This window comes from Zonotrichia albicollis, chromosome Z (genome assembly GCF_047830755.1).
Source record: "Zonotrichia albicollis isolate bZonAlb1 chromosome Z, bZonAlb1.hap1, whole genome shotgun sequence".
Lineage (NCBI taxonomy): Eukaryota > Metazoa > Chordata > Aves > Passeriformes > Passerellidae > Zonotrichia > Zonotrichia albicollis.
In genome coordinates this window covers 48,780,416-48,807,644 of record NC_133860.1, presented here as the reverse complement: position 1 = coordinate 48,807,644, position 27,229 = coordinate 48,780,416, and positions in this window count along the sequence as shown.

Genomic DNA, 27,229 nt, shown 5'->3' with positions numbered 1-27,229 from the left:
AAATACATGCCCTATGGTACCATTTGCTTAAACCGTATCCTTAGCCTCATGCTAGCTCAGCAATCAGCATTTTATTGTTCTTGTTATGTCATGCATTAGTCTTTTTGATTTTGTTTAATATATGAGTTGTGTGCTGTGCAGCTGGAGTTTTACCTGAAGTTATTATCTGGGTGGGCTTTTTGTTCCGAGTCATAACATCCAAGTTGGCTGATGGTACAGTAAAATGAAAATAATATTTTAGCAATAAAAAAAGGTGCAGAGAGAAAGAATCATATTATATGGAGGAGAAAAATGAAAATGTAGCCAAAAAAAAAAAATCAGTCAAGACTATGTCCACAATAAATTTTAATTAAAATATACTACTGTTCCTCATCCATTTCACCCTTGGCCTTTCATTCATAGGTAGAACCTTAAATATAGAGAAAATAGAAGACTATTAGAAAAGATATCAGTAAGAATGCCCATCAGTAGCAGATATTAAGTGCAAGGCAATTGTGTTTTGTGTCGGTTACAGAGAAGCTGATGAAAAAAATTGAATATGTAACATGATGTCTCTTTCATCTATAAAAATATCAGCTCAGAGGTTACGCTTCATTAACTTCAAATGTAGCATGAATAATAAAGGAAGAAGGCACAGCATTACTTTGATACATTGTGTGAAAGCTTATCATTCCCTCTTTCAAGTGACAGTTTATTAAATAAGGTGAATAATAGAAAATATTCAGACTAGATCCAAATCATAGTCAGACACTCTCTGCCTGATTACAAAGTAAATATAACAGTTCTGCACCTCCATTTTGTGAGATTAGGAAATAAATGGGATAAGACATATGGAGCTCCCTGCAGTGAGCTCACTCAAGCATTTTCTGCTTTAAAACATTGATAAAATAATAAAAAAAAGTTAAAAAAATTGCGCTGGCAAAAGGCACAAGGAGTCTCCACCTCCTTGTGGGACACAAGGAAACATATGGAGAGTAAAGAATAAATATCTACAGTAACTTATCATTTTTTACAAACCTTTGCAATATATGCTACTACAGGGAGGTGCTAGTAAGCCGTTTTCATAGTCTCAATAAATTGCAATGCATTTGAGTAAATTTCAGTTGATTAACTGTGCCAAATAGCGTAAAAAAGAGAAAGGCTAGTTAAGATCACTTTTGAACCACATCCATTCTTAGACATAGATGAAATTTCATTGGTAATTTCTCTATGTAAGTAGAAATAGAAGCGTTTCATCAGTTTTTCTTTAGAATTTTTGTTATGATTCTCTTTAGAAAGACAGTCATGAACACATCCAAAAGAAATTGTAAACAATTTCAAAGATCTCTTTGTATCACTGTTTAATCATCACTATTCCTTTTAGGTGGGAGGTTAGGATTTCCTAAATTATTCAAATAGTCAATACTGTAAAGATGAATAGGAAAAAACCCCATGTATAGAAAAGCTGTGGAAAGTGGTAATTTTTATTTATTAAAAAAATGAAACAATTTATTAATAAAATGAAACAAAAAAATTTCAAAATTGAAGAAAATAGCATTTTTGGGAAACAGATAAACAAGACACATTCCCTAATATGAAAATATATTGCTTTTTCCAAACCTGTGAATTAAAACAACTTCATATTTCATGTTGCAACCAGCTCATCTCCGCAGGTGTTTAAATAATTGCAAAATAGGAGAGATATGGTTCTTGAAAGTCAATATGAACAAAATTTGGCAGCTCTATTAATAAAAACAGATTTTCTGTTTGTTTGTTTTCAGTATTCTTCATGCAGAACACTAAGTCTGTGTTGTTTCTGACAACTGTGGCAGGCAAATGAGTTAAGGAAACATAATGAAATTATAGATTATGATGTTAATGCTGCCACAACCATAACAGGAGCAGGTCACCTTTGGAGATCTGTGGAGGTGCCAGCACCACCACGTGCCATCACATATGGGGTTTCAGAATTAGGACTGAGGAGGTTTTTTTTCCTTTGGCTGCTAAAGGACAGTAGCTAGTGCTTACAGCAATTTTATGTGATTTTTTTCTTCTTCCATTGAGGCTAATTCACAAGTTTCATGTAAATTCACATTTAAACTCACCTATATTAAAATGCTGATTTAAGATTTGATATGTAGTCCTAAAAATGTGAAAATTTTCCACTAAGGAATAGATAAACTGTAATAAGACTGACCTGATCAGTCATTACCAATCTGCCTAAATATTACTGGTTGAATAAGAAATTTGCATGAATAATATTACAAATAATGTTACCTAATGCAGACATCATTAATATTAGAGCATACAAAGAACACAATTTATAAACAGACCAGAGACAAAATAGTAATTCACTGAGAGGGCAAACTGTATGGGTCTCACAAGCAGAATAAAAGGCTAAGTGTGTTTATATTGCTTTTAAAATCTTACTTGACTCTAGTTTGTAGTGCTTAGTACTCAAAGCCTTAGACATTTCTAACTGGGAATACAACTATCTAAAGAAAGGAACAATGCTCAAAAAGTGAAAATAAATATTTTTTATTACACCTTTTGTTTAGTGTTTCATTATCTGAGAACTATATCACTCTTCCATTTATCAGCAAGCAGCAGTTAGACCCAGTTGCCCTAAATCTTTAGTCTTTTAGGATAGACTTTAATACATGATCATTAGGTTTGGTGTCACAATATGACGTTATGAAAACTCAGCTTTCTAGGCTTGAAATGACATTTTATTTCCCTGTATATGATAAATAATTTTATAAACCCTAGAAAAGTCTGCTATTATTGTTCACACAACCTCAGGGGAGACAATTTGGTCTAAGCAGTCACTGAAGCATCTGAGCAACCTCAGAACAGTCAAATGAAATATACACAAAGCAATTTTACCAGAGTTTCTATCATTCTAAGGCTGAATTAACAATAAGTATCAAATAAGAGATTAACAGCAAAAAGTCCATGTTCTTACTACTTGAAAATATACTGCATGTGTCTTGGATTTTGTTTTAGGTGAATCCTGTTGAATATGCAGGCCTCCATTTAATTTTGTGTAAGGCTGAAATAGGATGATAAGATCTTTCAGAATGATGCAAATGGTCTGTCACCTGACAACCTGTAGATCTTCCTAACCTATATTAGCATAGCAGGGAGGCATGGCACAACTCCAGTTTTTGTCTGCACCATGTTCTGTGTAGTGATTTATATGCATGCTGAGGAAGCACAAAAGGGCCATCAGTTGCCTCACTTAAATTGCAACCCATGTAAAATTTTATTTCCTTCTATTTTCAGGTTTAAACCATTCATTTTTTGAATGTATCTGTAGCAATTAATGTGATTTGCTATTTTTCTTCCTTTTTTTTTTGCAAAATATGTGCAAACAGTAGAAGGTAGTAGGAAATTTGGCTTTCTGTTTTTATTCTTATGTTTGATGTTGCCACATATCCATTAGCGTTGATTAAAATTTGCAAAAGAAGTTGTTGAATAACAGTTTACAGATACAAATTGATTTTGTGTCCAATAAAAATCCATTCTTTATAGACATACAAAGCCCTTAACATGAAAAAGATAATTTCTTTTTGTCATGTTATTGAGAGTAAAAGGCACCAGAAAGCAGACACAAACTGATGTTTTCATTTTCCAAATGAGATCTTTCAGGATGTGTTCTGTTTTTTTTTTTTTCTCCACAGAAATCTTTTTTTATTACTGAAATAAATAATGGTTTCATTTTTTCTTCTTTTTGAGTTTATTTGAAAGATATTCTTTCCCTTGAGAGAATAGACATCTTTTCTGGTTTACCATGAACAGTCATAAGAACTTGAATTATTGTGTTTTCATATTGCTTTTCATATGTCCTATGAAAAACACACCAGAACTTTGAGACTATGAAATCTAGTTATAAGCATAGCAATTGTATAATTTGTAATCAGCAGAAAGGACTGGGAAAATGAAAAATATATCATATGATTTAAATTTTCTGAGGAGGAAAAAGGTTTTGTTAGAATTCATCAAGGGTAACGTACCCTCCACACTTCTTGCTTCATCAGGTTAGAAATCTAGTTGGAATTTAAAGCACAACATTCTTCTTCTTTCAGATCTACTAGGCTGATAAAAATGTGAATGTTATCCTTCTTTCAGACTTGGAGACTAGCTGCCCTTCAATTTCTATTCAGGTGCCTTTTGTTTTGATATTCCATATTACTTTTGGTGGCCAAACAATTTTAAAAATATCTAAATTGTCATCTAGACTGGCTGATATCAACCAGAAGTGCTATGTCAAGTCCCAGAGAGAAATGCAGGGTTGCATGGCTGTGTTCCCTGCGCCAAGGAGCTGTATCCTGCAGGAAGAAGGAATGCTCTGTACACACTTATGCATGTGTGCATACAGTCAGCTGAAGATTCATTTTCTAGAGTCTAGGTCTTCCATTTTCAAATAGTGAGATGGAATGATCAGTGATCCTCTGTTTATGACCTCATGAATTTTATGACCAGGGAACTTGTAACAGCTGATCTAAACCTCATTTTAGTTCTGTTCATTCGTGTCTTCTTAAGTTTGCTAGGAACAGTACTCTCTAAGGAGTGTGGCACTAGTGAGTACTCTTTTATTCAAGGGTTCTCAAATACCTGTCCCTCCTGCATTTCCCTTAAGCAACAGACTCAGTAAATTTCTTTGATATGCTGAAGAACACACACTTGAGCACAAATTTGGCATCATGGGTGAAGCATGTTCTTTATTTTCGTCTGTAGAAGCCTCCCATTAATTTCAAAGGTTCTAGAATGCCTTTTGATTAACTCATTTTTGTTCGTTTGAGGACCGAAGCTATTTAACAAGCACAGAGAATAGTTTCAATGATATATTTCCTCTAAAGAGTTCTGTTTCAAAATAGGTAACATGGTAATTGGCTGCTGAAAAATGTTTTTTTTATACTGTATAATAAGGATCCTATCCTTGGCTGCAAACTTAATTAATGTATGGGACTTGGACTTCAAACAAAAACAGTGCTCACAAATAACTTCTCATTTCTACCAAAATAATTTTTTAATTTAAGCAAGTAAAGAGTAAATCAGCTTAGCTGACATCTTGGTGCAGACTCAACTGGGGTGTAATAGTTTCAAAGTGATGGTAGTTTCTAAATGGGGATATCATATAGGCTTGCAAATAATATATGCTAATTAAACATTTTTTTTTTATGTTGCCTTCTGTCTGGTCTGTTTTGGTGTCTTTTATCTTTAGTGTAGTCAACACATACTGCAAAGACCTGATTAACATAAGAAGAAATTGCAAGTATGGAAACAGGGTTTCCCAGAGGATTTTCCCCTCATTTCAGGAAATGCTTTTTAATCAAAGAGTAATGCCCAGTCTTCAAAATGGCTAATTAAAGCCAAGAAGATTGAGCAGTGAATACATTAATGTTGTAAATGTTTCTGTTATTTTGCTAAGTAATATATGAGTAGGCTATTGAATAGGCTGCTAGGATTTAATTCACAGAGAATAGGGTAGGCTGACTATGATATTTTCACAGAAAAACAGCAGGTTTAATGCATCAGCTGATGAAAGAGCTGAATTAGAATGCAGAAGGGTCCAGACTGAATTCTGATCGAGGTCTTTTCTTTTATGTTTTTCACTTTACACAATGCACACAAACATTGACATATTTATACACACTGACATGCACATACAAAAGAGTTAACAATTGCTTTTGTAAATTGCAGAAGCATTTTCCAGAATGTATTATTTTCTCCTGCACTTTCTTTCTTTCTTTCTTTCTAAGTACTGTCATACTATGCTGATTTTTCCCACAAAAAGTAAAGAGGGAAAAAACCCTCCAAACCATCTGAACAGAGGGTATATATTTACTACAAATTCTTCTACTTTTTTTGTTCATCTATAATTTTGTGCAGTATTAAATTGCCTTGTTCAAATAGTTGTGCTGACTTTGAGTTTCCTTCAGTAATAAGGTCTTTTCATAGTTTCTGAATCTGCTGAAGAGAAAAAAAGAAAAAGAACAGTGCATATTTTCATGATCTTTTGTCTGGGGCATTGAGTTTTCTTTGATCCACAAGCTTTTCACAGTGAAAAAGAATACCAGAGAGTTTAAAACACTGTGACAATCTCAGGCTACTTCAAATTGTCTATCACAATCTATTAGGAGGATTATTAAAGTGAGTCTCTTTTATTTCTGTGTGATTGCTCAAAAATACATTTATACTTAAAGACAATTATTCAGAATATCTAAGTACAAAAATGTTTTTACATGGAATGATGGAATTGTTTGAGTGTAAGACTGCTATTAACCCCCTATTCACCTTAAAAGGTGCTTGAAATTCCTGATATTGTTGCTGCAGCTTTCCTTCTGATGATTTTCAACCTCTGAGCAAGGAAACAGACAAACACTGAGAAAATGAGTGAAATCTTTGTGAATCTTTCTTTAATAGCAGCCAGGTGAAAGACTGTGTGCACATGCAAATTGTATCACAATAGATGACCCTCAATCTAAAGTACAGATGCAAATGTCAGCTCTGTTTTAAATTAATAATGTTTAGGGTTTTTTCCTGAATGAATCAATAAATTTTGTGAAATATATTCAGCTGAAATTGATGTTGTCTAAAGCAATGTTTCTTTAAAAAAAGATACAAAATAGAACACAAAAATTAAAACAAAAAAAAAAGGTCATCATGTGACAAGTGATATTTCAATTCAAAAAAAGAGCTGCTGAAGATTCCTTAGTAACATATTTATTTATATTTGGAAATTTTGAATGATCTCAGAACTTTAAGATGGAAATCCATAAGAGAAAAGGGTAAAAAGAAATCTATCTTCAGATCCCCAGATATCTCCCTCATTCAAGGTTGTCAATAAACTACAGGGCTATTGTTAGCCTTACAGAACCCATTTTTCACCATCTTACACTAACATCCTACATTTGCAGGAAATGAGCTATGTCAGATGTCACCATTTACAATGGAAATTACTGCCCTTGAAAATGTTGGCCAAAATGAGAAGTGATATTTTTAACTTGCTGTACCTGTTAGCCTTATGACAACTGTCATCTTCCAGTAAGGTAACAGAGGGTCATTTTGTAAAGGTTTCTACACACAATTAAAGACTTCATCACCTCTGGGATTTCAACACCTGTTTAATTATTATAATAATCATATAATATTAATATTTTATGAACAGTTTAAAATAATAATATATCTATATTGCCACTGCCATTTATCATCATCATGATCATCATGATCATCATCATCATGGTTTCCAATTATTAGTGTGTTCGTATCCCAACCTATGGGTTTTTCCTTTTATGGTTCTCCTCTTTATACCACTGGAAGTGGGGAATGAGGGACCAGCTTAACTAGTAGTGCCTAGGCATTACCCTAGTTTTGCTGTTCTTACTCAATATTCCATGCTTCTACTTAATTAATCTTAAATTGATATCACAAAAACAAAAAAACAAAACAAACCAAAAAAAAAAAAAACGAAAAAACAACCAAACAAACCCAAAACCAAAGCAAAAAAACAACATGGGAAAATGTCATTAATAACCCAATTTTACATTGGTTCAAATACCATCTGCAGCTGTGCGGTCTCACTCCATAGGCACCACCCAAGGGCTGAGCTCCCTCTCTTCATCTCTCCAGTGGTGCAGAGCATGATGTGCTGTGCTGTATGACCAGCTGTGCTGGGACCTTGGCCCAGGCCCTCCATCACGGGGATCAGGAGCTGTACTTGAGCACAGCCACAGCCTGGTTGTGCTGTTGACATATATGGCCTTTCCAGCCCTAACCTTACCTGCCTGGCTGGAATACTTGGCTGGACCTCTCACTGTCCCAGGTTAATGGGACTGCTGGCTGGCCCTGGCCACTGTCAAGGACCTTGGCAGTTCAACACATCAGGAGCCACACTTAACCTACCCCACTGGGGTCCTGCTCAGTTCTGCTACCCCTGGGATACAGCTCTGCCAACTCCTTGCTGATGTATCCTAGCTAAGCTGGCCACTTAAAACAGGAACACCAAACTCTTCATGTCTAGTGGTTTACAATATATTACGCATGGTAACACCCACAACTCCAGCAGGCTGCATACCCGTGGTGGTGTGGAAACAAGTCAGCTCCTAGAAGAAAAAGCTGCAGGAATTAGGAAGGATCTCAGGCAAGACATGCTGTATTTTCATATGAAATAACCCGTAACAACCCACATGTGAAAATTGGAAAAAAAAGAAAAAATGAATGAGATCTGTTTATTACAGCCTTCAATGGATAAAAGTGGGGAAAAAATAGCCCCCAAAGAGGCCACTAACAAAAAATACCGTTTGCTTAATCAAACATTCTGCAAGCTCTACACCAATAGGGTCATATCCATTCTATGGCCATGGGAAATGGCTATCTTATGCCACCATGTCCACACCATCACTTAATTTTCAGTTTTCTTCATTCTCTATTTCTATTCCTTCTAACAATTTTTAGGTACTAGATGGGCAAGATACAACATGTATTACAGTTGATTAGGAGCTACATATGTGCTGTTTGGCTTACTAGTAAGTGAGCTGAATGGCCAGCTAGCAGGCCAAACAGTCTCTTGAACTGGTATCGTGAGCTTTTACATTCTTGTGGACTTTATTAGGTATGCCCTGAGTGTTAAGCCACAACTATGCTTTTCCATCGGTATAGAGTATGGCAATTTTTTAGATTGCCTTTTCTTTTTTTACAATGAAATTGGCAAAGATTCAAAATTATTATGGTGAAGAAATAGTAGTCTGGCAGAATGACTAAATAAGCCTTATTTCTTAAGAAAATGCATTTTAGAATTAAATGTGAGACTTTTTCAGTAACTTTTTTGTTACTGATTGACATGAGTATTAACAGAAGACTATAAAGAATAGAGCTTTGAATAAAAAAAAACCCAAACCAACAAAAAACCGGGGAAAAATTGCAGAAAAACCTCAATGAAGCCCAGATATTAACATATAATGGGAGGGGGGGAAAAAGTGATCTGAAGTGGATTTGGGAAAAAAAAAAAAAAAGGCATTTTCCAGAGCCAGTGCAGGTTTGACTTTTCAGGTATTCCATCTCCCCTGGAGAAATGCCAAATCAAAGAATAAGAAAGAAGCCAGCTGATTTATAAGCTAGCTAACAGTCTTTTTTGAGCTATTGAGGCATTGTAACAGTCAGAGATCTAAGATCAAGCATTTGAAAGAGTGAGAGGAATCTCAAGTACAGCACTATATCTAAAGTCTTGCAACCTTCGGAGCAGCTCGAGCTGCAGCAGTGCCCCAGGAGAATGGCCAGTACAGGTGAAAGACAGCAACCCACATTTATATTACGAATCAAGGCAGCACAGAGAGAGGGATATTTTCACCCTGGAAAAGAGCTGCTGGCTGTGCTGCTTGCAATGATGCAATTCCTTCTGCCTTGCAGACAGAAGGGGGGTTGGGAAACCTGATTCAAGCCATTCAAGGAAACATAAAGGAATCTTCCTTCAGTATGTGCTCAAGTACCCAAGCATACCCTGTTGGGAAAACATACTTTTCCCAAAAAGGATGTCAACCCACTGAGTAACAGGCATGAGGTGAGGAAGCCTCTGCTAATGAGACCAAGTGATCATTCCAGTTTTTGCAGCAGGGAACATAAAGGTTGAAGAGGACTCTACACAGTGCCAATGATTCATTGCAACAGGAGAGGTAAAGATGGATAGAAGTTTAATTTTACTGGCTTCTACTATGAAATAAGTACATGGACTCTAACAATCTACCAATCTACCAAATCTAACAATCTGCCAACTTGAATACAGTGGTCAATACCTCAAGAGAGATAAAAAGTCACTATTGTAGTTGGGACAAGGAAAACACAGCCTAATGAGATTAGGAAACAAAGAACAGTTATGGTGTTACAAAGACTGCAAAAAGTTCTTTTCATATGGCAACATGCAGCCCTCTCCTGTCCAGCACTACTCAAACATTTTTGAAAATGTTTGTTCTGTCCTTTCTGTAATAACATAGCTATACAAAATTGCACTATCTTTCTACCTTGTCCAAAATATACAGTGACTTTGGTCCTAATAATGCTGAAACTAGTCAAAGAAGTTTCCTTTAAGAACCCCTGGAAAAAAAATCTGGTTTTCTTTATGTATATATGCTTTTTTTTAGAGAAAGATACAGAGCAATATGAGCTCGGGATCTGGTAATCTCATATTTTCATTGGAAATTAAAGGGTTTCCTTAGTTTCCCTACTCAAATCTAAAAAAAAAAAAAAAAGTACTCGCAAGAGTACAAAAATATTGTATGATTATTAGAGAAACACTCCTGAAACTTTCCAAATACTGTGAAATCAGAGAGTGTGTTTATGTTGGAATACTATCTGTGAAGCTGGTGTAAAAATGAAGACAAGGAGCAGTGTGTTACATTTGTATGGTGAAACTGATATGGGCAGGTTGAAATATTTTGGCCACAAATAAATAAACCTCATTTTATTACAGTGTCTTGTGTGCAGTAATATATCATGGTTGTTGTTTTCTATGGCTTAGCTCTGTAAATGCAAAATTATTGTTCAAAAAGGGTGGATAGGCAGAGCTGCCACATAGGTCATATTGTCCTGATTTACTCCAGCTGAAGAGGTTTGTCCACTTGGTTTCCTCTGGTTAACTTATGAGACCTTCTGAACATTTAATCGCAGCAGGATTTCAGTTTTTCCCAGCAGTCACTTAACATATTTTCATCTTGGTGTTAAACATTCTGCTACCCACGTCACTCTTTCCGTCTTTTTTGACCCTTGTACAGAATGTTGTTTGTCTCGGTTTTCCTTTATGTTTCAGAAAGGAAATATTGGGAAGGAAGATCTTCCTCAAAAGATCATCTCATGCTTATTGAAATGTTCTATTGATTTTGTGCCACTCTGTTGATGAGAAACCAACATATGCATAGAGGAAAGGAGTAGCTATCCTGGGACTACATTGGTTATAGACAAATGAGCAGCAGAAAGGAGGCAAAGTGAATTTAATGTTAAGCTAGCTCTTATTGTACAATGTTTCTCTTCATTGAAATCCACTCTTCAATAATCTGTTATCATGTTCACATGCTATTTGCTTTCCCATTTGTCCTACGGTGACTTTATGATGCTCGTATCCCCAGTCATCTGTTCTGCTTATGCTGGATATTGAGTTCTGTGCCTTTAAGACTGTTTCTGTGAGCAAAATGGGGGGAGAAAAAGCACGGAGTTTGTCTGCAGAAACTGCACTCACTCCTCTGCATTCCTTCTCACAAACTGTGTTGTCTGTGATGCCTTGAGAGGCTACCTGGAACAGAGGCGAGACAGTGTTAAAGGAATAAAGTAGGTATTTATTAAAAAGGCCTCCAAAGCATGCACCTTGAGCACTACAAGAGCCTGGCCAAGGCTACACCCAAGATGGACAATGTGCCAGGAGTCTTCACACTTCTATAAGTTTTGGTCCATTTACACATTGGGGTCAATTGTGCAATTACAGCTCAGGTTATGAAGTCATGTCCTCCCAGACTGCTCTCCTCAATTTGCTGTTGTTTACAATTTTTGGCATCAAGCTTCAACAGTGTCCTTGGTTCTCAGGCTGGAAAAGGATTGTTTTGTCTGACTAAACTGTGAGGAGAACTTGCTAACACTTTATATGGAGCTCAGAGTTGGATACTAATGCAGTATAGAATCTGGAAAATATGAAAGCTAAAACTTAAGGCATCAGCAGCATGGACAGTGGGAGAGAGCTCTCCTTTCCTGTTAGCTACTTTTCTTTCCTTAGCTGGGGCCAGAAGTTTTCTGAAATTGTTCAGCTATTCCTCAATCTGGGAATACCAGGGCTATCGTCCGGGGGTCCCCCAAACTTCACTGCAGCTGGAACTCCAGACACAGAGAGACTGAGAGAAAGGTGAGAATACACCCAAAAAGATTCTCTCTATCCCATTCACAGAAGAGCTTTCTGAATTTGCCAGCTCTTCAGAACAATGAGAGATTCCATTGTTTAATATTATTAATTTTTTTATGTTGCTAAGTACTTTGTTTGTTAAATAAATATTTTTTCAGCTTTTCTCAAAGGAGATTTACCTCCCAAACTGTTTGGGGGAGGGGAGTTTGAATTAGCTTTCTAGAGGAGACCTAGTTTCCTAACAAAAATCTCCTCCCAAATCTGAAAGGCTTGTAGCAAACTAAGACAAAATACTTTTTGGTGACCATTGTGGGGCTTCAGAAAATGGAAAAAAACCTGTTGTTGCATTTTGGTTGTACTTACTCTGTATTGGGATAAAGCAATCCCAAACCAGGACACCAGTTTTTGAAGCTGTGGCTTTATCAGACACAAAATATTCTTTTTTTATTTTTAGTTTTCACACCCATATCCATTAATATCTATGTCAATTGCTTTTTCTAGTACTCATTCTGGGTCCTTGTGCTCTTTTTGGGGTTCTCACACCTTTTGCAGAAACCCTGTAATTTTACTTTGACAAAATATTTTGCCTGTCTGTGATTAACATGGTTCTCATTCTCTGCAAAACTGACTCCTACTAATTTCCTTACTTTATATTTCTTCAGATTATGGATTTATTTTAAATTACCCATGCTTTTTTTTTGATGGTTATTGCTACTTCCTGGCACTTTTATTATGAAGGCAGAGTTTCAGTGGAACATGTTGTTTTGTAACGATATCCTAATATCTGTGTACTAACAAGAGTATCAAAAGTATTATTAGCAGTGAAATTATTTTCCTATAAGAAGTAACAGTGAAGCATATATTTTTAACATGCTTTGGTGATTAAAATATTTTTTTAAGATATTTAATGTATTGAAGTGATTTATTTCCATTATTCCCATAATTAAATTATTATGAAGTAAACAATAAATTATCCAAAGGCTAATAGTTTTCTTCACTTGAAAGAAATGTATATTTAAAAATAACAGCAGTATTTATTTTTCAAATATTCCTTTCTTTTCTTTCATCAAAAAAGAATAACAAAAATTGGAATAAGACTGCATGTGCATCTGACTGAGAAAGCCAAGTGGAAGAACTACAAATTCTTATGACAAATCTTATTTTAGCTCTCATCCATGCTCTGGCATGGGAAAAGTAGACAACTGTTTCAGATTTGCAAATTGAATTTGCAAATTACACTGTTCCAAAATGGTCAGTTCCCACCTACATCCTAGTTGCTCTGTGAGAATTGACTCTGAAGATATCTAAGAGAACAAATGTGCCTATTAGATGCTGGCAAATAATCTGACTTGTGCTCACTCTATTCGGACCAGCAAAGAGCCATTCGGTTTTTCACTCCTGATCTGGTATTTATAGTTGTATATAAATGTATTATTCCAAAGAGAGGTTTCCATTTTGCTACAAATCCTTCTAAGAATATTTTATTATTGCTATGAATTTTTTTTTCATAAATTTTAAGTCTTTAGTCAGATCACTATGGGGTTTACATCTTTGTTCTCTGTTCCAGCTTCTTTAAAAAGCAACAGGGCAGTTGAGAATTACTATTCAGGGTAATATAAAAAAAATAAATTTCAGTGACCTCTTTATCTATTTTCTATTTTCTCTTTCCATGTTTTGAAGCTTTTTCATTGGTTGTCAGTATGCTTTTTCAATGATTTCTGCAAAATGATACGTAAATTAGAAGGCAGAAAAAAATGTCTGGACTTCAGGACATTTTTGATAGTTCATAATATAAGGCACGAATTTTCTTTTAATACCTATTATACTGACCATCCAAATAAATATTCCAGCTCTTGTATTATGGAAGCAGAAGAGGAGGATGAAATCATTGCTTTTACCATAAATCTCTAATCAACTTAGGCAAAATAATTTCTTAGTTCATTAATGTTACAAAAATTTGTTTTAAACAGTTTTTGGAAGCTCTTGCATTTTGCAGGTTTTGTTTTTCACAGAGAAGTTGTATATTCTTGCTTTAACAAACTTTCTGTAGTTATGACTATACACATAGATGATTGACTAACATAGAAGTTTGTATTGCAGAATGTTTTTAATTTTTTGATGCATGTTATTTTTTTATTCAGCTTCATCGCAATTCTATTCACTTAGTTCTCTACAAAAGATGCAATATAAAGTGCAGCAATTTGTTAAGCAATCTTCATCTATAAAGTAAACAAAAGACAAAAAACATGCAAACATGCTAAAACCTTCATTTAGAGAAGGAAAAAAAATCAAAACAAAGGTTTTGATTTACAAAATCAACCATAAGGTTGATTAAGACCCTTAACTGAGGCCTAAGCCTTCCCTTTGCAGTCAAGTGAGTCTCTTCAAGAGAACATCACACTGAGCCAGAAGAGTATATGCTTCTCCAACACAAGCTGTTCACAAAGGGAGAAGCTCACATGAAAATTAGTTTTATGCTCAAATGAAAATGAAATGTGCAGTTACAGACTTGTAGCTTTTTTCCTCAAAGGAGCCCAAGGACACAGCAAGTAACTCTTCATGGCAGACTGGTTCCCAAATCTTCCCTTGGAGTGGGTTCCGTGTTCACGCTGATGCAGAGTGTGTTACTTGCTTGGAAAGACAATGCTGTCTTCTTGGAGCAGAAACATTCTCCAGAAGTTGTAATTAGTCTGTTTTGGGCCTGCGCTGGATACACGTGAAAGGCTTGTACCAAGCCCTGGCAGGATGAGTACTCAAAAGCCATAAAATAAAAGGGCACTTTGTTATGGTTTATTAATTGTTCCCATGTGGTGGTGTGACTAGGTGAATAAAGCAAAGTGTGCTGTAACCTAGGGGGGTCGGGTTTTTCCCCCTCTTTCTGTTTCTAACTAATGAATATGAACATCCTGATGTGTTTTGGAGGGACTAATCAGATGCGAAATTCCACTGCAACTTGGCAAAAGCCTGTAAAAATGGATTGATTAAATGATTGCTGCTATCTGTGTGAACAAGTGTCCCTCCCAGGTCACATCAACTTCCAAGCTTAACAAGAGCTCAGTGTGAAAGCAAGATCTTTTCATGTCCCTTGCTTTCCTCTCATATCTTATTTTTTTCTGCTTCCATTAATCAATTTCAGATACTTATATAGGACTTTAAATGAGAATGAATAGTAATTTCCAGTTATTTACTGTCATGAATCCAAGTTTGTCAAAGGCCTTTTACTGTTAAAGTACACATATTTTCCATTACAACGAAAAATCTATGTATTTTAAATACTAATTTCTGATAACAAGTGATGTGACTATGGAACATTGTTGTTTTCATACAGGCAAATGTCTATTAAATATTTAATGCCAGTTCAAAATAGATTATTATTTTACTCTCAGGAGCAAATTTCCCCTTGAAATGTGCCTGTGTATATTCATAATAAATTAAATATTCAGGAAATACTGGACTGCTGGTGAAGCTTTTGTTTTTTCTAGGCAGAATCATATCAAGCAGAACATTATATTTTTCTGAAAAGAAGCCCATAGATAACTCACACAGATTTGGAGACTGCCATGAGAAATAAGAAACAAAAAAGATTAAGGGCATGAAGACATTTTCAGGCAAACTTTGTTTGTATTACTTGCATGTATGGAGCTATTAGTGTTGTCAAATTGTAAAGCTGCTTTGGTGATGATTTATAGATTATAGTAAATTGAAATACAGTGTTTTTTCAGGAACTGTTTTATGTTAGGCCTTTATCATATTACATTATTCTCAGTAAAGGATGAATGTAGATAAAATAGAATGCTGCAATTCCTGTGAGATTCACAGCTGAAACATAGAAGGAAGGCCACAGAAAGCAATCAGGATAATTCAAAAACAATGTACAAACTATAAAAACTGTTTGGAGCTCTTTTCCTTATCTGGCTTTCTCCTCTATGAGCTTCTCGTAGATGAGCCTTCATATACGTCACCATTAAGCAGCAGAATATAAATGTGAGTGATTATGTGCTGCTGCAGCATTAGAAGGCTCACTTGTTAGCTGAGATTGGTATCCACCCCATTCAGGGCAGTTTTTAGCAGTGTTTCAAACACATCTGTCTTGTCTTCCTCTGTGCAGGCAAATTGAACAAATGGAGTATTGTGCTTCCACAAGCTGATTAGGCAGGAGACTCAGAGTTGGACACTTGAATGACACATGCACAGCTGGAACATGTTGAGTAGAGCCTGTGGAGTAAACAGCATTGCCAATTTATGTCTGTGGAGGCCTGCGTCTGTTTTCTTTGGCAATTATTATATTTTTCTTTCTAGGTTTTTCCATCCTTGACAGAATGACTAATGTGGTCACAGATTTGCTGTCACTCTTGCAAATTCTTGGAAAAAGAAGGCAAATCTCCTGTATGAGGCAAAATTCTGTACAGCAGAGGATATGAGTGTCTTCAGTATTTTTTTTTTCAACACTATTGTCAGGGTTTTCTTTAATGTTTTTCTTCTTCTAGTATTTTCTTGATGTATTGTGGAATTTAGTAGATAAAGGGTAGCACTTCATTGCATTTGTTTTAAATAATGGAGCGCAGACACTGCAGAGCATAGGCAGCACTCTCTTCACAACCCACAAACAGATCTAACAGTATAGGAACAAATAGAATTTAATTAAAAGTGCAATTAATTAAAGAAAATTTAGTTTAATTTTCAATACTGTAAAAGACACTGTATTTTAAAAGCCTGAAGAGAAGTAATTCTGCAGCCAAGAAGCACTGACTTTAGAATGACAGATTAAAAGGCCCAGATCTTTTACTTGTACAAGTCCTATGCTGAAATTTATGAACTAAAGCAAGAACCATGATTTTCAGACACCACACATACTTCTTCTTATAGAAACTCAATTTACAAGTTACCCAGAAGCCACTGCAAATTAGAGGAAATGGTTTCAGTAAGAGATAATTTTATAGAACAAAATGTTAACCAACAAATTCGTTAAAAATGTCATAACGAGACACATTGAGTCTAAAAAATCTAACTAGTGATTTTGTAAAAGCTGAAGATTATTTGTGTCATTACTGATTTGTGTAAGTACTGAAGATGATTTGTGTAATTATGGTAAATAATTGTATCAACCTACCTGGAGGTGACAACTATAATTAATGTGTATTTCTATTGAACGTATTTTAGCTTAATATAATTTTCTCTTAGCCCTTTATACATAATCTCATTGGAATGGGAATCTAGAACAAAATGACACAACTCCAAATTATACATATCTGCTTTACCCTAGATATTATTAATTGTTGTGTCAATAATTAATTATTTTTTACCTAATATGGAATATATTCAGATGTTATATCATACTTTTGCAATTCTTTGGACCTGATTGAGAGGAAGGCTGACAGTCTTGTATCTGTTTTATATTTGCAGATATTTTTACAGTGTTGAAAATACAACAAAGATCAGCATCCTTTTGCACTGACCGTCTTTATAAAAAATAGAAGCAAACAGAGTCCCATAAAAAGGCTATTCTCTGAAAATGAAAAAGGAGACAAAGGATGTTGTTCTGAATTGAAGAAAGCATATGTCATCCTAAAAAATAATCTTGATGTGATATTATATATTGGTAGGTAAGAACAAAGCAATCATTAGTCAGAACCATTAAAAGGAGCAACAAATAAGTCAATATGTAGGCAAGACAATCCGGTAGACATTCTTAGCTGCCATGTCAGCTCATTATAATAGAGCGTCCCAGATCTGACATAGTGCTTGTGGCCCATGCCAGAGATAAGGGGCTGAAGAATAAGTAGCCTTCATGTTTCCAACAGAAAGTGCAATTTAGTTAAACTCATGAAGAAAGAATAGCAGAGGTCAGCAACTGGTAGAGTCAAATGAGTAAGCAGTCGATTTTCTGATTTAGGTGACAGCATGCTATATCAAATGAAGAGTTCTGTACAGAACCAACAAATAGCTTTGTAAAGCAGTTGCAAAACAAAACCCAAAGACAAAATAAAACAAAACAAACAAAACAACAATACAAAGCAGGAGAAACATCTAGAGTTTCAGTAGTTGTGAATTACACATTAAGGCAATGAAAGAGATAGCTTTATAATAATGCCATCTTGACAATAGGACTGACATAGTAGGATTAGAAATATGAAAGATCACTGGCTGCTACCTAATATGAGAATATCAGCCTCACAAAATCTTTTATGAGTATCTAAGTACAGGTGAACTCTTAGATAAATAGGACAGATAAGTATTCATCGATAAGTAGGACTCTAGAAAGCAAGACCTATTAGAAGTAGATTATCCTCTCCTTTTATACTAGATTCTGTGTTGGGTGTAAACTATATTATTGCTGAAACTGGTATTTCTGTTCCTGTGAACAACCTCCTTTTGTGTGAACCACCATCTTAAACCAATGTTTTGCTGGTTGCATGTAGCTTAGCTTGTGCCACAAATAACTCCTCATTGTGCTACATGCTCACTGCAATCCAGCTACTAAACCCATGCTTGTTTTCCTCCATACAGAGGGTTTTCCCTAAGGTTATAGTTTAATTTTTAAGGCATCTGCATTCTCCACATTTAAGTAAGTTGTTTTGTAATCAATAAAATTTATTTAAGGAAAAAAAAAGAGAAACAAAAACAGAAAGACAAAAAATGCTAGACAGCATTAAACATGATTTAAAGTAGGTGGAAGCTTTTATACTGTCACCATGAATAATAGAAATCCAGAGTGCTTGCACACTGCACAAATGTTCTTCCAGTAGATTTTCTAAACTGCAACCATATGCTTGCAATGCAAAAATATCACAGGGAGTACTGTCCTACTTATTACAGCAAAAACTGTGGGGTTTAGATCTTAGTTAGGCAGCAATGTAATGTAGTTTAAAAAGCAAAGCATTCCCTAGAATATAACATCCTTGTAAAATTAAATAGTTGCATTGTTCTCTGACATCTCTGATGTATATTCTCCCTAGTAACAGGGACCCAAAGAGGTTCCTGTGGAGAATAAGAGGTTACCGAGAAAATATGCAGCAACAGAAAAATGTAAAAATAAGCTTTCTCTTTGCTGATCTTAAATAGATGAGAAGATAAAAATAATAAGCAAAGATTGATTGCCTGATTTTAAATACATAAAATTATGAAAGCCTTGTGTACAGAGCAAGTGAGGAGATTATCAGAGAATGGTACAGTGACAGCTGTTTCAGCTTTATTATATAGCAGAAGTAAACCTGTTGGCTTGTGAAATGCCCCTTTTGTATTTCTAGCACTAACTATCAGCAATTACAGTATGATGCTAGAACATATGGCAGTGTAATTGAAGGTGTGGCAAGAAATCAGAGTTAGGCACTTAAGGCCATATGTTCCCCTCCACTAAGCAGAGTGGAGGGAAGCAGATGGGCACAAGTTAAAGTGAGGCACAAAGGGCTGGCATAGTCAACCCAGAAGGCAAAGGCGGCTAAGTCATGCTTTGGTTTGAGGCAAAGTGGTGAGCCTGTAGGAATGAGCTGGAATCAGTCTGAACAGAAGAGAGCTAGCAGAGTGAAAATGGGTATCTGCGAGACCACAGTCTATTTCTAAAGACTATTCTCATAGACCAGCAATGGGTAAATGTGCCAGGGAAAATGCTGACAAGACAGCAAGTGGTCAGGAAAACTGTATAAGTTAGAGGCCATGAGTTTCCCTCTCCCTACCTTCACATCAGACAGCCATGAAATGTATTTTCAATCAGTTGTTCAGATTTAACAATTAAAATTAACAAATCAATTGTTTGGTTACTTGCCTTCCTTCTTGGTCTTAGAAGATATTGCATTATTGTTTAATCCAGACATTCTCAGGATAGTTTGGGAAGCAGTTTCTCAGTTTTAAAATGAACTGAGAACAGTGCCTGTTCCAATTAATGATTATTTTTCTTCTTCATTTGTTTCTAAAATGGATAAAAAGCCTACTTTCAAGTTAGAATGGTAAAAGCTTGCACCAAACTTACATTAAAATATTGAGTAGGCACATAGGTAAGAGATCAGGGAAAGTTAATTCATAATTACTTATGTTTTTATTTCAGAGTGTTATTAAAACAGAAGTTAAATAAAGAAAAATCAAAATGAAATATGTTACAGTTTTCTTACTCAATAACCTCTTTCCTCCAAGAGTAGTCTTTTTGGGAGTACTCAATATGTGAACAAGAAGTCAGTTTTTAGTCAGCAATTGATTTTTGATCATTATCTCTATCCAGTATTACTTGTTATCTGTGCCTTCAGAAAATCAATAGCACAATAACTATCTCCAGCATATTATTCACTATCATATACACTATATATTGAATCATACACTAAGCTTTCATTATTGTGATTAACAATGGGAACAATATGCTGGGGTGTTTTTTTCTGCAGTAAGAGTTAACTGTTTCAACTGTGATGACAACAAAAGGAGTATTTTACTAGTGTCCCTAAACAAAATGCAAAATACAATAAGAACATTATTTCAGTGCTAAAATCTGAATTTCCATGCAGCTACAGAAATCGGGCTATACTTTACCATGAACCAATCTTGCTATTAAGTACTTAACTATTAATAAGACATGTAAAAATGCACAAGCCAAAGGAAAAAAAAAAACAATTTAAAATTCATACATACTATGTTGGGTGGTTTGTTTTATTTTTTTTTTTTATCTATCAGTACTATCTTGTTTCATTTAGTATTAGAAATGAAGAGCAGTGAGCTCGTTATGCTTCAGCAGGGGGCAGCATGGTATGTAGTTTGCCACTCAATGGTCAGGCTTGAGGTATTAGCAACGTGATTTACTAATTAGTATGAAGCTTTGCTGGTTACAGACTGTTGTGTAAACTCTATTCCTATCAAAACAGGCACAGAAGTGCTAGTTCCGCGAACAATCTGCAGGACTTGGCATAGATGCAAGACATCGGTAAAGTATCAAAGCGGAAAAAATTAATCATTATTCAAAAAAAAATTGTGAGATGTAGTGTAGGTTAGGACCTCATTTTTTAATCAGTCCTCAGTCATTAGTACATAAGTGCTTCAGATAATAAACATCAGATTGCTACTAGTCTCCATGATGTGCTGGAGACATGAGGCTGACACAGTGATAAAAAGACACCATTCTCTGCCTGCAAAGCTGTTTCAGGGTCTTTATATTGCACAGTTTCCAGACCAAACACTCACACTGAAATCAGTTTTGCTGAAGAATGATGCATCATTAAGCATGGAGTCTGAATACATGGTTCTGTGCTATACATTGGTACAATTGGGAAGATTTATATTTAGAATTGATCCTCTGAAGGTCAAAAAAGAACATAATTAACCCCAAAGTATTTTTTTCATAGATGTGCTGGTAGGATCGATAGATTTTTTATGAAGGTGTGCTGGGCACTTGCACTTGCACTGTCCTGCATAATTGATTACACAGTTGATTTAAAGTGCTCTGATCCTACTTCTTTCTTTTTTTTTTTTTTTTTAACTTAGCACCCTGAATGAACTGATTCTAGTTAGTACTTAAGAATCTGTTTTACCATGTAATTTCCCTGCCATTCTAAATAGACTGTTTTGTCCCTATTACAGTACAAATTAAGGACAGCAGAAGGAAAATTGATTATTAATTTCACTTAAAGCAGAAGAGCAGAATTAATGATATCACAGCTTTCTGATGAGGATGGGTAGTTTCTTAAACCAAATAGAAAAATAGCTCTAACTGTTAATCAATTACACCTGGATTAGGAGATATTACTAGCAATTAATGGTCATGTAGCATCAAAATCAATGAGGCTTGCCAAAGAAATAATGAGGCTCATAGCACTTCCACAGTGCAGCTACTGTAACCTGAAATTATTGGATCAATAAAGAAAGTCCCTTACGGAAAGTGAGGAAGCCTAATTGCATGCTGAAAAATATTAGACTAGAATATCCTGAAGAGAGAGTGGCCAAAACATACTTGAGCTTTGCAGATTAATTAACAATGTGTTTCTGCATAATTTTCATATTGCAAGGGGAAAGAAACATCCATTTTCTTTTTGGCTAATTAATTGTATTCAAAGTGGGTCATGTTACAATTTTGCATGATGTGAAATATGCAGATTTTCAATATTTCAACATTAAACCAGGTGATACTCAGCAATTTTACCTTGAGAATCTGAGTTTCTAGCTTGAAACTCAAAGCAAAAGTTGAGGGGGTGGGGAAAGTATTTTACAAATCTACATGGATAAAAATGAATAAAATGTTTGTTCAGAACCTACAAAAGGCAAACACTACATTTTGCATTTATTCTTGCTAACACATCACAAAATCAACATAAGTGGAGGATTTATGGGTATTTATTTCAGTGTTTTCCATCTTCATATCAAGTCTCCTTGTACAGTAATCATCTATCTAAACATTAGTTTTCTCTGTGACTGGTGAACTTAGGTTTGTGAGTGTTTGTTTCATTTTCTGAAGATGAAGACTATCAAGGACTATTTCACTTGCAATAGTAGCAAATTTCAACAAAAATGCAGCTTGACTTTGTGAAAAATGGCAAACAAAGCATTTTCAGGGATGAAGGCACATGTATTTGCATATAGGATCTGTGTGCATGTGCTTTATTCATCCCTACCTGCAATTCCCTGGTCATATGATAAGTGTATCATAGAAAGTTAGAGGTTTAAGTAAAAAAACAAACAAAAAAACCCCAAAAACAAACTAGAAGGTAATTACAGAGAAAAGGTCAAGTAAATAACCCATTGAGAGTTATGAATGCTGTGGATGAAAGCCACAGCAAATCCAGGAAGGAATCTGCAGGACTAGGATATGAGATGCTACAAAAAATGGAGTCCCTTGGCCTGATACTTATATACTTATATATTCTCCAGTTGATGGCATCCATTTCAGGATCTGGATACAAAATTCAGCAGTGGGTAGTAATAAATGCACTGGCATACAAATAGATAAAGAAATGGCACTATGATAAACTAACACTTCTTGGTGTGATTAAATCTTAAAGAAAAAATATTTAAACACTTCATGTTCCATGGCTATAATGCCTAACACTTAAAATACTTTCATTGTTTATCTTTAGACTCATAGAACATGAAATCCAAGATTTCTGTAAAATTAATTGCTTTTTAAAACCAGTTTTCAAGAAGAACATATGTTAGGGTGTTACATGTTATTGCATACTGGGGAAAGATTAAAATTGATTTATTAGTTCTCTAAGCAGCATTTTCTTTGGTCTTGCAGAACCATGGATGTATTATACTGGTTTTATTTTGTTTAGAAGTTAAGAGAAATAAAATAATGTACAAAAAATCTCAGAAAATTCCAGAGTTAAGTCTGACCTTTGTATAGTTACACCACCAGGGAGGCCAGGTATGTGTGAGGAGGAATAGCTGGAAGGTCCCATATGTATCAACACTAAGAACCTTTTCTTGAAATTTTTTTGAAGTCAAAGAAACTGTGAAACACACAGTTCCTGAAACCACTCTTAGTTCAACTGCACATCTTCTCTCTTTACCAACAAAATAATTGATTCTTAATACACTTTTAGTAATCTTTCTTCAATTTCAAATAATCATTTGAGGGGGGAAAATATGGGTGAGAAAGTATGTTTATGTTTGTTACCCAACACAATTTTTCTCCTGCACGTGTTGCATTTTGTTCACCTTTATAATTCGGTGCATACAAATGGATATGCAGATCATATCTGGAAATTTGTAGTTGTGAAAGCAGAATGTAACTGTCTATAATACAGATACCCTGACAATGTCTTAATGTAAAAAAATAGCATTTTTTTGCTCATGAAGTGAAAAATTTCCTTCAGTTTTCCCATAGCATAAAAACTAGGTAACTCTTTTTAATGTTTTGCCTACTAGAGTAATGTGTTCTTTTGAGGGGACAAAATTATTGCTTCTGCCCCCCTATATTTTCCAGGTTCATCTTCTCTTGTGTCAAATATCTTCTAAATATTTGTTAAGTGGTATCACACTTGTCAAAGTGACTTAAAATAGCCAAATTAATTGATTATCTCTCAGAGTAACACTAGAGCAGAGCTTATCCTAAGTGAAAACTTTTCTTCTTTCACTACTGCAGGACTATGTCTAAAATTTCCCTTATAGAACACACCGGAAATACATCTATGAGAAAAAAAAAATGTTCTCCAGGATTTTAATTTGGCAAGACAAAAGAGATGCAGCCTTATATATTGTCTTCAATGTCCTTTCTCATTATCCTTTTGAATCCTGTCACATATGTGTATAATTTTCAGACGTTTTCTAAGGCAAACTGCAGGGTCTCCATTTAACGTTACATCCAGAATTTTAATGGCTTATTCTTAATGTTTGTGGTTTTTTTTAAACTTCCTTTCATTTTCTCAGTCTATGGAATCAAACAAAGACACCTATCCACTGCCTAATATCAAGACTTTGTCAAGGTTAAATTCATGATGAGTGTGTAAAATTCTTCAGAGAAATCAGGATAATCAGGGAAAGACTTCACAGAAGGAGAACAAAGTATCCAGGACGTTGTATCATACCCAGTATCTGGTGCTGCACAGTACAAAAACGTGTGATGCATTGTCTGAAATAGAAATCCCTGGTTTTATTTACATCTTATCTTAGACATACATATGCTTTCATTAGGTTTCCAATCTTCTTTTCAATTCTACTCTTCTCTTCAGAGTAGCTCATGTATAGAGAGAGTTTTTTGCCTGGAGTTTGGTCTTCTGCTTAATCTGGGAAGAGTTCCTTGTCTTCATCCCTGCATTTCCCGCCCATGGTTTTCTTCTAAAAAAAAGTTAAGAGGGTAGCTTAAAATGTCTTTGATTTCATAACACTTATATTTCTTTTTCTTTTCCCTTTATTTTTCTTTCAATATTGCATAGTTGATTCTGAGTTTCTTTATGTCCATTAGGGGACTTATGGTACACTTATCAATATTTTGAGCACAAATCAAATTGTGGCAAAGGCTCTCCTATTCACATCCATCAGTTCAGAACTTGACATATGAGACTGTGTCCTATGCAGTATGACTTTGTTAGACAGCTCTGAGATAATTTCAGCATGCTTTGGTTTATTAAAGGACTGTTCAGTTGTCCAGTCAGTTTGACAACTGTGTTTTTCTACACATGTAGGGGAAAGGGTATACACAATGGTCAAATATTTATGTACAGACTGAGATGCCCATCTTAAATTCCCAGTATGCTGTTCTCCACAAGAGTTATTGATAAAATCCTTTAATTGCCTCTCCACTGACTGTAAGCTGGATGTGCAGTAGACAAAATGCATCTCACTCAACAAAATATGAGGAAAACAATGTTGAATATGGCACCCATAACAAATAATAGACTACTCTGTCAATAAAAGTAAAGTAAAAGCATCTTCTTTCTCATCTGATGTGCATCATGTCACAACTTCTCATAATCCTGAGCTGATTATTCCTTTGAAGGAAAAGTTGTGATTGAATTCATTGACCCAACCAAACTCACTTTTTCTTTACTGCTGTTGAAGACATTAGCAAGTTATTGTTCAAAGGAATTTATAAAATTCATCCATTATTAGTGTTATGTACATTAGTGTGTACAATCAAAACATTACAAGTATTAAAGGGTGAAAAAATCTTACATTAGAAACTAGGATATGTTTCCATTCTCAGGCAGCGAGAACACACACAGCGTATATTTTGCAAAATATTTTTCATGTATGCAAGAAGCTAAATACTGCAGTTACCACTCTAGTTCCTCTTGAAGCATGAAGCATTGATAAGATAAACTTCACTCACCTTACTTCCATCATACTAGGTAAAAATGGTATTTATTTTTAGTTATCAATAAGGCTAATGAGTATGTTCATTATTCTAACAATTTGCATAAATCCAAAATAATACCTGCATTGAATCTAACAATTTTTGTTTGAATAGGATCTCTTTCAGACAAACACTCTTTCAAAGAGTTTGAGCAGTGGTGATCCTACCTTTTATGGTGAGCTATTCTAACAGCTAATTATTCCCACTGTTAAAATTTGCACCTTTTTTCCACTTTTCTTTGCTCAAGATGCTGCTTGTTCAAGTTGTTACGCCTTTGTTTGCCAGATTAAAGATTGCTTGGGTTCTTTGTTGTTTGTGTACTTGATGTGGACTCCTGAGGGTGACATTCACAACTTCTCTGAAATTTCCCCACCTTGTGATCTACACCTACCTACTAAACAAAGTCAAAGTGATATTAAAATAAAGGGGGAAAATGAAGCAAAACGGGCATTCTTGACTAAATAAGTTCATTTCATAGGCAGGTATTCTTTTTCTCTCTTGAGAGATCTCTCCTAGAAAATCCATTAATAGTCTTTCTTGTGTTATATTTCCTGTATTTCAAAAATAGCTTCTTTTATCATTATTTTAATCTCAAAAATCTAAAGAGATTGTTGTCTGTGAGTGTGTAGTGATGTAAGTGTAATTGTAAGCAATGGTGTGCTCCAGTCACAAGTAAATTAAGTTGGAAGCAAAACATATCTGATTAACTAAGTAACAAAAGGGCAGACTTGTGTGATGTTATTCAAACATTTTGGCCAAGGCCTTTCTCTCTAAGAAATGCATACTAGATGTCTTTGTGTTAGTGACTGTCAGAAATAATGATGAATGAAAGAAAGAGCCAGGAAAGTAGAACAGATAACCTTCATATCTTGTTTTCAAGGACACTGTTTAATAGCAGTAGAGCATTGTATGTAGTGGTTTTCCACTATCTTTTCACCATTCATGATGCAAGTATTACAAAAATCCAGAAATACATGCTGCTGCAAGGATTTCATAGAGCTACTTCAAATATGGATTTAATTTTGCTTGAATATGGTGATAAGTTGCAAAAAATTGTAAAAGCAAATAGATTCAATTGAAAACTTTCGGGCAGATACATGAAATATGGCTATTTAAATGACTAGTCAATGTGGTGGGTATGTCTCCCTGGCACAGCTCAAGTTGCACAGAGCTCAGGAGACAAAAGTGATATAGCTCAGGAGACAAAAGTGGCATAAGTACTGAGTGCATCCCTCTTTATGTGCTAAGAAAGCCTGCTTTTTGCCTCTGTGTGGTGGCACTCTATGGGCACTCAGTGTTCCCAAAGCCTCAGGACGCTGTACTCAGCTGTTGAAGAGAAAACCACACTCTTTGTACCTCACAGGTTGCTAAAATGGGTCGTTCCACTGTGAAACTGAGTAAGACTGTGTAAACATATATCCCCATATAAAATAACTGACTTTATGAAGACATAGCTCCCTATCTAATTTGAAATAATGTGTTAAAGTTTGTTAATTTGTTGTGGATTTTTTCACCCTAGCACAGTAAGAGAGTATTTGAAGGTTCTTAAACCAGGTTAAATTGGAGAAACTTATTTTACGCCATCAGTAGATAAGCAATAATAC